Raw genomic sequence first — 13,188 nt, forward strand, 5'->3', positions numbered from 1 at the left:
CCAGCTAACACTTTGGAGCCTTTTGAGACTTCCAATATGTTTGATACTGGCACCGAGGAACAAGATGAGGAAATGGAGACTATTATTATGGATAATATGCAAGGTACTTTGCAATCTACAAGCACTTCTAATACAGTTGATGATGAAACACGTATTTTAGAATTAAATGCTTTGAAAGATCAGTCTAAACCCAAAAGGAAGAAGGATCCTAAGGGTAATAAAAAGAAGCCAGTCGTTGTGCCAATTATTAGCCAAATTACTACTCGTGGAGGAAGAAATTCAAATAGGGGTTCGGCAAGCCCTCCGAAGGATAGAGTTTCTTAATGCGGATCTTTTATTGGAATGCTCAAGGCTTCGCTAAAGATGGTGCAAGGCCTAGCTGGAAGAGCTATATCACTTGCATAGTCCTGACATAATTTGTATTGCAGAGCCGCAGGTTTTTTGCACTACGCGTTCTGCTAGGAAGTTAAGACTGATTGATTTTTGTGAGGATGTTATTACTAATGAGGTTGATGGGGAGAAGGGTAACATTTGGGTCTTGTGGAGAAATTCTCTAGCCAAGCCGGATGTTTTATCTTCTTCAAAGCAGGCTATCACTTTGAAATTTTCTGGTGATTTTGTCAAGGCAGTTCATACTTCTTGGGATCCGGTGGCAAGGAGAAGACTTTGGCGGCAATTGGGGTTGGGCTTTATATCTATTCCTTGGTTGGTGTTGGGGGATTTTAATTTCGTTTTACACTTGGATGAGAAGAAAGGTGGTAGGCCGATAAAAAAAATCTATATAAATGAGTTTGGTAGTTGGATTTCCGACAATGGCTTGGTTGAAGCTGATTCTATTGGGAAGAAATATACTTGGTCTAATTGTCGGAGTGGAATTCAAAGAATTATTTCTAAACATGATAAAGCGATTGTTAATGAGGCTTGGTATGACAAGTACACTAATTGGAGGTGTAAATCTTTGCCTCGGGTGTGTTCAGATCATTCCCCTCTTTTTGGGTTTGCGTTTGAAAACCCACGGCCCAGTCGAGTGCCTTTCAGAATTCAAAAGATGTGGCTTTCACATCCTTCTTTTATGCAATTGGTGGAAGATAATTAGAGGTTACCTCTTGCGGGTGCGCCTCCTTTTGTGTTCACTTCTAAACTGAAGAGATTTAAGGAGGCATTGAAGATTTGGAATAGAACGGTTTTTGGTCTCAGTTTCGTTTAAGGCAAGATGAATTGAGACTTGAGGTTGAGAATGATCTGTTGGATTATGACCACAGAAACGAGTTGCAGTTTGTGAAAGTTGCGGATGCTAAGAAGGTTGTTGATGATGTGCGTACGGAGTTGGCAGTTATGCTTAAATTGAAGTCGAGAGTTACTTGGTTGGAAGATAGCGATCAAAATACTCGATTTTTTCACAATAGCATTCTCATGAGGAGGAGTCAAAATACTATCTTTGAACTGAAGATTTCTACTAATTTTACTTTGTTTTTGCAGGATGAGATAAAAGATTACATAGTTAATCATTATCAAGCAAAATTCAATGGTGGTGAAGTTGAAATTGATCTAAGGCTGTTTGAATTTGATCATGAGAGCATTTCAGTTGCTGAAAACACTTTTATGGATGCTATTCCGTCTTTGGAGGAAGTTAAGGCCGCAGTTTTTGACTTAGGTGCGGATTCTGCGCCTGGATCTGATGGCTTTACAAGTTCTTTCTATAGACATTGTTGGAATATTATTTCTGGAGATCTGTTTAATGCTATTGCAAACTGTTGGGCGATGCGAAAAATTCCCAATGGCATTAACTCTAGCTTTATTGTTCTAATTCCGAAAAATAATAAATCTGATGCTATTAAAGGTTATAGGCCAATCGGTCTAAGTAATTTTTTCTTCAAAATATTACAAAGATTATGGCTACCAGACTTGGTACTGTTCTTAACAAGTTGATTTCTGAAGAGCAAGTGGCGTTTATGAAGGGTTAGAATATTCATGAGAATATAGCTTCGGCGTCTGAATTGATCAATGAGATCAACACGGAAAGGAGGTATGGTAATGTTGGCCTAAAGCTGGATATTGCACAGGCGTTTGATACAGTTAGTTGGGATTTCATATTTGAGGTTTTTAGGCTGTATGGCTTTTCCGAGGCTTGGTGTAGTTGGCTTCTAAGTATTTTAAGTTCTGCTCGGATTTCTGTCATGGTTAACGGCTGCCCTGAAGGTTTTTTCAGCATCTTTAGAGGACTGCGACAAGGTGATCCCCTTTCACCTTTGATTTTTTGTTCTTATAGAGGATGTGTTAAGTCGGAATCTATCTAAGTTGTTTGCGGCTCGAAGTATGCACACTATGGTTATCAAGAAAGGGGTGGCGCCTACTCATTTGCTCTTTGCGGATGATATTCTTATTTTCTGCAGAGGCAATCTTCATAGTTTGCAGAATTTGAAGGATATGCTTGGAATGTATCAACGTGCTTCTGGTCAATTTGTGATTTATGCCAAAAGCAAATTTTATTATGGTGGTGATAGGGGTTCTTGCGCGATTGCTATTGTATATTTTATGGGCATGGAAAGAGCTTTGTTTCCTGATAAATATTTGGGAATTCAACTGAAGCCCGGTATTGTTAGACACATTCATGTTCGTCAAGTGGTGGAGAAGATTATGGACAAGTTGGCTGGTTGGAAGGGTAAGCTATTGTCTTTCCAGGACAGGATATTTTTGATTAAACCAGTGATTTCCAACTATGTTATTCATTCCATGGTTGTGTATAAGTGGCCATGTACGGTTATTAAGAAGGTTGAGAGGGACATTCGAAATTTTCTTTGGTCTGGTGATGCTGAAAAACGTAAATACTTTACAGTTTTATATGATGATCTGTGTTGTTCAAAGCGTGAAGGTGGTCTTGGCATTCAGAAGCTGTTGGATGTTAATAAGGCAATGCTTATGATGTTGTGGGTTTCGATTCGAGACTCGGATAAGACTTGGGACAGATTTTTGAGGGCGAAGTACTTCAAAATCAATGGCAACTTGGTTGATTATAACCTTGGTTCTTCGGTTTTTCCAGGAATCATATTGGTTTACAATTATGTTCAGCGCCATACCTGCGCAATTATAGGTAACATTGCTAATACTTCCTTATTTTTTGATAATTGGTGTGGTGATTTTTCGATTGCGGAGAGGATTGGAATCACTTCGAAAGGCCCTAATGATTTTAAGGCCAAGGTTAGTGATATTATTGTTGATGGTGCTTGGGCCATACCCCAAATAACTAGAGATTTGATGCTGCGTTGTAACATTGATGTTGATAATTTTCCTCTTATTGTTGGTGGTGAAGATTACAAAATTTGGGATTTGGATAGTAAAGGCGTCTTTTCAGTAAAGTCTGCAAAGGCTGGTTTAAAGACGCCACATGAGGTGCTGCCTATTGCAACTTTGTTCACTAGGCAGGTTGTACATCCTACTTTGAGTGTGCGATATTGGAAGATTTGGGCAAAACAATGTTGCACAACTGAAGACAACATTATTATGAAGACTGGTAGGAGCATGCCTATTATGTGTCGTTTGTGCAGGAAGAATGGCGAAACTATGAGCCACATCACTTGGCATTGCAGAATTTCCAAGAGGATTTGGGCTTGGGTGGCGGAAAATTTTAAACTGAAACCAAATGAAGATTTAGTGGTCTCCTATAAGGATGCTAAGGGTCGCAGCAGGATGATAAAGGACCTATGGCTTGTTGTTAATTTAGCCATTGTCACAGAGTTATGGAAGCTGCGGAATAAGGCTTTTTATGAAGGTATTACGGTGCAATGGCTCGGTTTAAAGGGAGAGTTTATCAGATAATCCGTGAAAACTCAATTCATATGAAGGGTCATATGTTTAATAATTTGGAGGACTTGCGCATTTTGAATTATTTCAGAGTGCGACATAGAGTTTGTAAGATTTCTAATCCAGTTAAGATTAGTTGGTCTCCTCCTAACCCAGGTGAAATTATGATTTGTTGCGATGGCGATTCTCTTGGCAACCTAGGCCAAGCTGGTTGTGGTGTTACTTTCCGTGATTCCAACTCGGCAGTGCTTGGCGTTCTTAGTGTTGGTCTTAGTTGGCAGACTAATTTTTATGCGGAAGTATGTGCTATTATTTATGGAGCGATGCTATCCAAAAGATGGGGTGTTAAAAAACTTTGTGTTCGGTCTGATTCGATGAGTTGCATCCACGCTTTTCAGGAAGGAGAGTTTCCTTGGCAATTAATGCAGTGTTGGAGAATGACAAAGAGTTTCTATACCAATATTCGATATGTTCATTGCTATAGAGAAGTTAATTTTTCAGCTGATGCTTTGGACAAACAAGCATGTTTGTTGGCCGAAGATATTTTTGAATTTTATGAGGGTAAGCCAGGTTTCGTTCTCTCTGTGGAATGGCCTGCAGAGGTTTATTTTCGTTTCAAATAGGTCTTCTTCTGGTGATAGCCTCACGGTTATGCGCTAGTAAGGACTAGCCCCTGTATAGTTTCGTTTTTTATTTTATTTTATTGACCGAGTAAAAAAAATTGCATTTCTACAAATTAGATTAGGGGAGCAAAAATCATTCACCAACTCCCAAGGACGCAATCTTGCACAAGCCCTGCCCAAATGAAGCTTCATCGCGTCAAATGATGCAATACGGGTCTCCGACATTGGCCTTACTCACGTGGTTGTTAGTCAGTGATGCCAATAGATTCGATAAATCGCATTTAGCATGCGTAAAAGCAAGCCAAAGCATCGCGGCATTCGCTTCCCATAGGAAATGCAAAGCAAACTTGCATTTTATTCTCAACCAACGTCCCTTCCCTATATATGTCTTATTTGCATTTCTACAAATTAGAATAGGGGAGCAAAAATCATTCACCAACTCTCGAGGCCGCTGAAGTCGCGCAATGATCGTGCAACACCGTCAAAGCCGCAAGCCATGCCGCGCAATGATCGTGCAACACCGTCAAAGCCGCATGTCATGCCACACAATGATCGTGCAACACCGTCAAAGCCGCATGTCATGCCGCGTAATGATCGTAGAACACCGTGTCTGCCAACGTCCCTTCCGATAATCATTACTCTGAGATATAATCTTTTCCTTTATGTACTTTTGTGTTCCTTTTTTATCAATGAAAAACAACTGGCTATATGGCAGCAACCTAAATAAAAATAGATTCTTTACCTTTTCTTGCTTTCATCCTTTTGTTTCAATATTTGTTCATGGCTGAGCCACATTCCTATCAAACTCTTATCCATGCATGATAGGGCGGGCAGTCGTTCATCTGTGTTCATCACAATACCCTTGCTCTCGGATGGCACATCATGGCAGTTGCTCAAATTGGGTGCGTGTATATGGTTATGGCTCTGCAAGCCAAAGGTACGTAAGTTTCGCTTTGTTGATGGTTCATCACCAAAACAACTTTCCCTAATGACTTGCCAGGTGCCACGATTTGGTAGGAAGCTGTGGCGGGAAGTTGGATACCATAAATTAAGAGTAGTATTTTGCGAGATCATTTTTCACACACCAATGTTTTATCAATGATGTTTCAACTTTCAACTCAAAAAGGACTATCATGATGTCTCATGGTTTTACTGTTTTTGAACATTATACTCGATTGAGCGCTTTATGGGATGTACTCAGTTCACTCTCGCCTGTTGAACCGTGTATATGCGGTAACGGAAAGTCCATATGAAGTTAGATCCTTCCTTGATTATCAAGATATATATGCTTTTGGTCTCCAGGAACATTGGTTGTTTGTTGACAAACCTAAGCTTCTGTTTTTTAAAGCCAAAGCAAACTGTGTTTATTAAATGCGCGTCTCCTCATTTGCCTCATCTTTTAATTCTTATCTTGCAGGAGCTGGTGGAGTAATTCGTGATAGCTCTGATCTTTGGAAGGTCTTTTGTCCAACATTCAGGAACTTACAAAATCCTTTCAGGTTGTTTCTTTTATTCACCACTTGCGCGAGTCTAATACGGTTGCTAATACCCTCTCCAAAATGGCTTTGGCGCCTTCTGTTTTTGAGGGGGGGGACTCTCCAAAATGATACGGTTGTATCATGATCAGGTCCACGTGACCCCGACATAGACTATGACAATTTTAAGTTTGAACTTCCAGGAAATAATTAAGAGGGATTTATTGTTTAGTCCAGAAAACCCGACCCGGGTTACTGACTAGTCCAGCGCCAAAAAATATTTACTCCCTAATCCAAAAAAGTTTTGAAAAGAGTAAAATTACTCTACTAATCCTAGTATATAACATTACGTATAATAATACATATTTACTACATACTACATATGTAGTATACTAGTTACTACTAGTATACTAGTAGTAATTAGTAGTAACTAGTATGTAGTATGTAGTAATAACATATGTAGTATATAATATACTAGTATGTAGTATGTAGTAATAACATATATAGTATGTAGTATACTAGTAGTAATATGTTATGTATTGATGCTACATATTGATATGTAGTATGTTACGTATTGATATTACATATTGACATGTAGTATGTTATATATTGATATGTAGTATGTTTGATATGTAATATGTTATATATTGATACTACATATAGATATGTAGTATGTTATGTATTGATACTACATATTGATATGTAGTATGTTATATATTGATATGTAGTATTGATATGTAGTATGTTATGTATTGACACTACATATCAAAAAAAATTGTTATGTATTGATACTACATATTTTACTACTAGTACTAGTTACTACTAGTTTACTGGTATACTATACTGTAGTAGTATACTAGTTTAGTATAGTAAAGTAGTTACATAATTTACTAGTAACAATAAGATATTTTTGTTACTACTAGTACAGTACATATTAATATGTAGTATCACAGTATTGATACTACTAGTATGTAGTAACATACTACTAGTAACATTTACATGTGTTGATACTAATTAGACCTGGAAGGGTGTTTTAAAAATTTATAAAATACACTTTATAGTCTCCACGAAGTTTTTGGATTAAAGAGTAAATAATCTAGTCCAAAACATGTTTTTGGACTAGAGAGTAAATCTTTTCCACGGGTGGACTAGCTATTAATTGGGTCTGCTAGAACTGGACTAGCCAGTAATTCCTACAATAATTAACTACAGACAATTTAATACTCCGTGCATCAGACATTTTCTACCACATCTCAGTCATGATCCAAATGTAGATCGTTTCCATATTCAGGTCCAGAACAACTAAAACAATCAATAAACAAAAAACTCTGCATCCTCAAGGGAAGTCACTGAACACATAACTCATTATTGGAATAGTTTGCAGCATACTGCTAAAAAATGTCATGAGTTGAAAGATATTACACTATCATGCCTCCATCAGTCAAGGTTTCAGAATACTATTCAATAAAACAAAAATCATATCTCAGAGGCATCATCTACAAAGATCTAACCTCCAGAAGGCACAGACTTGAAATATCTAACCTCCAGATAATACGAAGGCTTAGTCGGGCACATATCAAGTGCAAATTCCGCATTATCTTGATGCCCAGTTAGAATCTGCACAAAACCACCAAAGTCACTGACTTCTTAGTGATGTTTGTAATCCTTTTACAAGATATACGTCCCGCAGATAATGTCTAGGCAGGCAAGCCGGCGTAAACAGATTCAGCAGACCTCAACTCACACCACCAACAACAACAACAATGACTGTATACCTCTTCAGAAAAGGGAAGACGTTGGTGAGTTTTGTAAGTAGCTTGCTTGCTCTAGCTGAGGACCCCACCTACAATACAACAAGAACAACATTAAGAGCTATAAAAAAACTTAAAACCCCCATTACTTTTCTCAATTACAAACAACTAAACAAGTTTGAATTTCACGGCCCAACAACTTCAACAACAAGAAAGAAAACCAGTTTAAAATTTTATTTTTTCAAAAGGTCTTTCTACCTTAAAAACACCCAAACAAGCTCCAATTGCACAGCCCAAAAACAACAAAAAAAACCTAGAAACCCAGTGTCTTGATTATGTGACATGATACACTAAAAATGAAGTCAAAGAAGAAACAAGCAAACAACAATGTAAAACCCTAGAAATGGCGAAACATAGGGTTTAAGTAGAGTTAACAAAGAGGAAACAAAGATAAAACAGAAACCCTAGAAATGAAGTTCGGAAAGGAACAAACCGGCAAGAAGGAAAAGGAAACAAGGTTATGATTAGCAAGCCAATCGTAAAAGTGATTTCCATTGTGTGTATCTATCATTTGTTTTTCCTCTTTCCTTCATTTTCCTTCATAATCTCTCCTTTTTTTTCTTCTTAATGATTTCTCTTTTAATTGCTCTCTCAGGCTTTTTGTTGTTGTCTGAAAAAGTAAATGAAGGTCTGATGATACTCCCCATCACTTTTTCTTTTCCCTGTTCTTTTTTCCGTATAAGGCAAAAATGGGTCGGGTTGGTTTATAGGGGGCACCGTACTCTGGGACCTCCTCTATGGTTATTTTTGTGTTGTTAGATCTGGTTCTATAAATGGCAGTGCTATTGGCAATTGAATTTGGGGATTGGAAACAGGTACAAATGCACTTGTGTCGCTATCAAACATAAACATCAGAAGCCAGTAGCAAGAACAATGATCCAAAACCCTGCAAATGCAATAAAATAGTAGGCTTCAGAATAAGAAAAGGAAATGAGTTTCCTTCTTTGTCTTCGAATAAGAGATATATTGCAACCAAACTTACCAGGAAAACAGATGCAACTGTCCAGGTTATCAGCTCCTTCACAACACTGCGAGTTTTTCCAGATGAGGTGGCTTCATAGCTGCAAGAAACATAACAACCATTACTATTGCTACGTAATTCCCAAGGGTCAGGTAGCGAAAGACTTTCCAATCACAGACAGGCATTATATCAAAAGCTTATGATTCTTAATATTCCACCAAAATCCCTTGATGTTTACCAAAATGGAAGAAAAATAAATTATGACATGATTCCATGACCATGAGCTGTTGGTTTACTGGAACATCCTACGATTACTAAATGGTATTCCCTTACTGACATGGTACATAAATTTTACACAAATATCAATATGAACTATCGAATCCCAGAACAACTGACAAACCTCGGACTGCTTCGACTTGCAGGAAGGAAATGATTGCAAATACCAGTATGTTCGTACAGACAACAAATTCAAGAAAATAAAATATACTCTCTCGCTCGGTACTCATCATTCTGTAGCTGTATCAGTCCTTATGAAGAAAAAAAAATGAGATGAAAGGGTGTCTAACAAGAAAGTATAAGAGAGGAAGTTGGATTCATGAACCCAGTGAACTACCAAATAATCAGAGTAAAGGCTAAAACTGAGTAGAAAAGGTTCTGCTAACAATCTTTTTTTGAGTAAACTCAAATTCTATATACCTACACTAAAAGGCTTTTTCATAATTCAGCAGCGAAGCCACCAAACAAAGGGTCGTGACTCTCTCTAAGAATGTCGCTCGACTACCGCCTATCTGATCACATAGTCATAAAGCCAATGTTAAGACAAACTAACTCAGATGCAGAATATACTGTGGAATCACATAGTTGAGAAAAACCACCGAAATTTTAGCCATATGTAATCTTCTCTCAAAAACTACAAAAGCTTAAAATAGACCAATACAACTCTCAGATCCTCTTAGAATCGGATAAATATTTCAGAATGATCATGAAAGATGCTTACATGTGCCAAGAGTAAATCAGCATCTAAAAACAATATTAGATTTAACTGTTCCAACATCTAATGAACTCATATTTGAAGCTAAATCCCACCCGACATTATGCAATTGTCTATTCAGTTGCAAACGTGTTCCTAAATCAAGACTCAAACCCTTACGGAAAAATAATTCAATAAAACAAATTATTTAATGAAAAACGGAAAAAGAAGAGGACTCAACAAACAATGCTATTGTTATGTAATTCACAAGGGTCAGAAAAAAGAAAGACTACATTAGACTACATTAGCAAACAAGAAAGAGACAAACATTTTTTCCATAGACTACATTAGCAAACAAGTGCAGTTATCAAAAGCCTAACATTCTTAATATTCCACCAAATTCCCTTCATAATCATGTGATTCAAAGGAAAATTGAAAGAAAATATGGTCTTATTCCATGACCATTTGCGTTACTTACTAGAACATCATCCTAAGATCACCAAATGGTATTCCCATACCTCACATAGTACTTCAATTTTACACAAACATAAAAGAAAAAAAATCAACGTGACCTACCAAATGATAAACCTCAAGACTGCATTGAGTTGTAACAAGGATAAGGGATTGCAAAGACCAGAATGTTCAAGATCGTAGTGACAACAATTTTTAGAAAACCATGAAACTCTGCTTAGTACTCAGTATTCCATAGCTAATTGCACTCCATATGAAAGAATGAGATGAATGTCAGGCTGGATCTATGAACCCAGTAGATAAGTACCAAATAATCAGAGTAAAGGCTCAAACTTAGTAACAAATGCTTCACTGATAAACCTCTTTTCAGTAAACTCAAATTCTATCCACCTACAATAAAAAGGCATCAGATCAAAATGTTCACAGTTAAGTAGTGGACCCAACAAACCCAAAGGTTCTACTGACGTCACTCGAGTACCAACCATCTGATCACATGGTACTTTATAAATTTGAGACAGACTAACCCTGATGCAGAGAAAACAGTGGGATGCCCTAACATTTTACTTTATAACTGAGACTACAAAAAAGTAACGAAATTTTAGCGATGCGTAGTCTCCCGTTTCAAAAACTACAAAAGCTTAAAATAGACCAAAACATTAAGGTTAACCCAAAACAGAATATCCTAAGATCATATTGACATAATTCCATGACCATTGGCCGTTCTTTACTGGAACATCCTAGGATCACCAAATAGTATTCCCATACCTGACATAGGACTTGAATTTTACACACACAAAGAAATAACAATCAACATGACCTATCAAACCCCAAACAAAATGATAAACCTCGGACTGCTTTGAGTTGCAGGAAGGTGTAATGGATTGCAAAGACCAGAATGCTCAAGATCGTAGTGACAATAATTTCAAGAAAACTATGAAACTTTATGTTCAGTATTTCATAGCTATTGCACTCCATATGAAAAAAATGAGATATACAGCCAAGGGCATGTAATAGGAAAATGTTAGGCGAGGGAGGCTGGATTTGTGAACCCAGTAGATAACTAGCAAAACAACTCATTTGTTACTCCTCAGACCCTCTTAATGCTGGATAACAAATTCATCAGAATAATCATGAGATATGTGAAATGCATGTCTTCACAAAGAATTCGATATCTAAACGTTCCAGATTTAACTGTTTCACTTTCACCATTTAATCAAACTCAAATTTGAGGTAGCTTCAAAGCTGCAAGAAACATAACAGCCATTACTATTGCTACATAATCCTCAATGGTCGAGAAGAGAAAAAATTTACATCCAAGGACAGGCATTAGCAATTTTGAGACAACCTAACCCAGATGCAGAATAGACTGGGATGACCTAACGTAAGAGTTCATATATGAAACTATTAAAATGTACTAATAGGTAGTCTTTTCATAAACTACATAAGCTTAAACTAGGCCATACAATCCAATAATTACTCCTCGGATCCTCTTAAAAATTAGACAACAAATTTATCACAAAAATGTTGTTGAAATACATGTCTTCACAGGAATTTGATATCTAATTTTTTTTTCAGAATTAATTGTTCAACCATCTAATCAACTCATAATTTCCACTAAAAAAAATATGCAATTGGCTTTTTAAAAGCAAACCTACTCCTAAATCAAGAATCAAACTCTAAAAAAATATCAATGAAAACATAGATTGATGAAAATAGAAGAGGATCAGGGAGAGGAAGACATACATGAAGAATGAAGCAGTAACAATAAGAGCAGCTAAAGTTGGAAACAAAGTAACTGGAAGTGGACTGCTGATTGATTTTACTGATCCTGCCTTCAAATTCCAAAATAAAATAAATCAGGATCCAAATGAAAACCCTAGAAATTCATACAAGTTCATCATATCATAATAAAATTCATCATTTTGTTTCAAAAGCTTACCATCTTCAGTGACTGGACAGAAATCTTCCTTTTCTAGTTTATACAAAATGGGTTTGAAGAGTTTTTCTAAACTTCTATTCTGATTTAGAAGAGCTAATATTCTATGTTTTTATGGAATATCGATGTTGATGTTTAAGAAGCTCGATGTGGCTGTACTAATGATCTTGTGGGATAAATTTTGGTTGTTCAGCGTGTAGCCGTCGATATATAGAAGATCTGAAACAATAAATTTTGGTTGTTCAGCGTGGAAATGTACCAAATCCGATAACTGAAAAACAACTACAGGCACGCTATAGCTGCATCCTTAACTGACCATCTTAGTTCTTAAGAAAGAATGTTGGTCGCTGAAAGTCTTCAATAGCTTCAAATGACCTTTAGCAAACATAACTGCCTAATTACTATGGCTCAAACCATTTTTCCTTGTCCTTTAGCAAACATAACGGCCTAATTACCGTGGCTTTAGCCATTTTTTCTTGTCCATATTGGCAAGGGTTGCAGTTAATGTTTAAGCTATTCACTCTGGATCGGTGTTCATTATACTTACCATTGAATTTGTAGACTCTTGTTTCCCCATGTGATGTAGTTACTACTTGTTGGGTGCAATAATCAAAAACAAGGATAAAAACAAATAAACAAAAGTTGTTGATATTTAGCTTCTTTACAATAGAAGCGGTTGATTTGACGAAACGAATGAGCCGCCATATCCACAACAGCAACACGAGAAAACTTTAGAAAAACAGATTGAATCACGTGTTCAATACTAGCATCCGACGACACCCAAGAGTGATGTTATAGACCTCACGGATTCCTCCGGGTTAGAATACCGTATTACACCTATTACTAGCATATTTAATAGATGCTCAAATTGACTTGGAAACTTAGAAAGCACGAAAGCTTAAGAAGATAACAAGAAAAATATTTTTCGTTGGGTATCTCTAAAAATATAGACAAATCCATTTTCTTGGATTGATTCTCTAGATTAAGAAAAACTTGCTTATATAATTTCTTAGTACAACTTAAGAAGAGAAATTTCTCCGATGTGGGACTAATAAGTTTTTCATTTACAAACCAAAACAATAAGTTATTTATATTTCCAAAATCTTTAAAATTCATTTTTTAATTAGTTATTATTTTCCA

The 13,188-nt window shown here is 36.7% G+C and overlaps 1 long non-coding RNA gene across 4 annotated transcripts; it reads right to left on the minus strand.

Annotated features, from left to right (window-relative positions):
* Nucleotides 1-7,165: 7,165 nt before the first annotated feature.
* Nucleotides 7,166-12,173, minus strand: LOC113349525. Of its 4 annotated transcripts, none has more exons than XR_003360231.1 (6): nucleotides 12,052-12,173; nucleotides 11,856-11,944; nucleotides 10,218-11,354; nucleotides 8,693-8,771; nucleotides 8,144-8,596; nucleotides 7,166-7,742 (listed from the first exon to the last, which is right to left on the minus strand). It is a non-coding gene; the product is annotated as an uncharacterized LOC113349525 (long non-coding RNA). The 4 variants fall into 4 exon arrangements; XR_003360233.1 differs by having other exon boundaries at nucleotides 11,856-11,940; nucleotides 12,052-12,080; XR_003360232.1 differs by lacking the exon at nucleotides 10,218-11,354 and having other exon boundaries at nucleotides 7,171-7,742.
* Between the last annotated feature and the right edge of the window lie 1,015 nt (nucleotides 12,174-13,188).

Source organism: Papaver somniferum, chromosome 2, assembly GCF_003573695.1.
Source record: "Papaver somniferum cultivar HN1 chromosome 2, ASM357369v1, whole genome shotgun sequence".
NCBI lineage: Eukaryota > Viridiplantae > Streptophyta > Magnoliopsida > Ranunculales > Papaveraceae > Papaver > Papaver somniferum.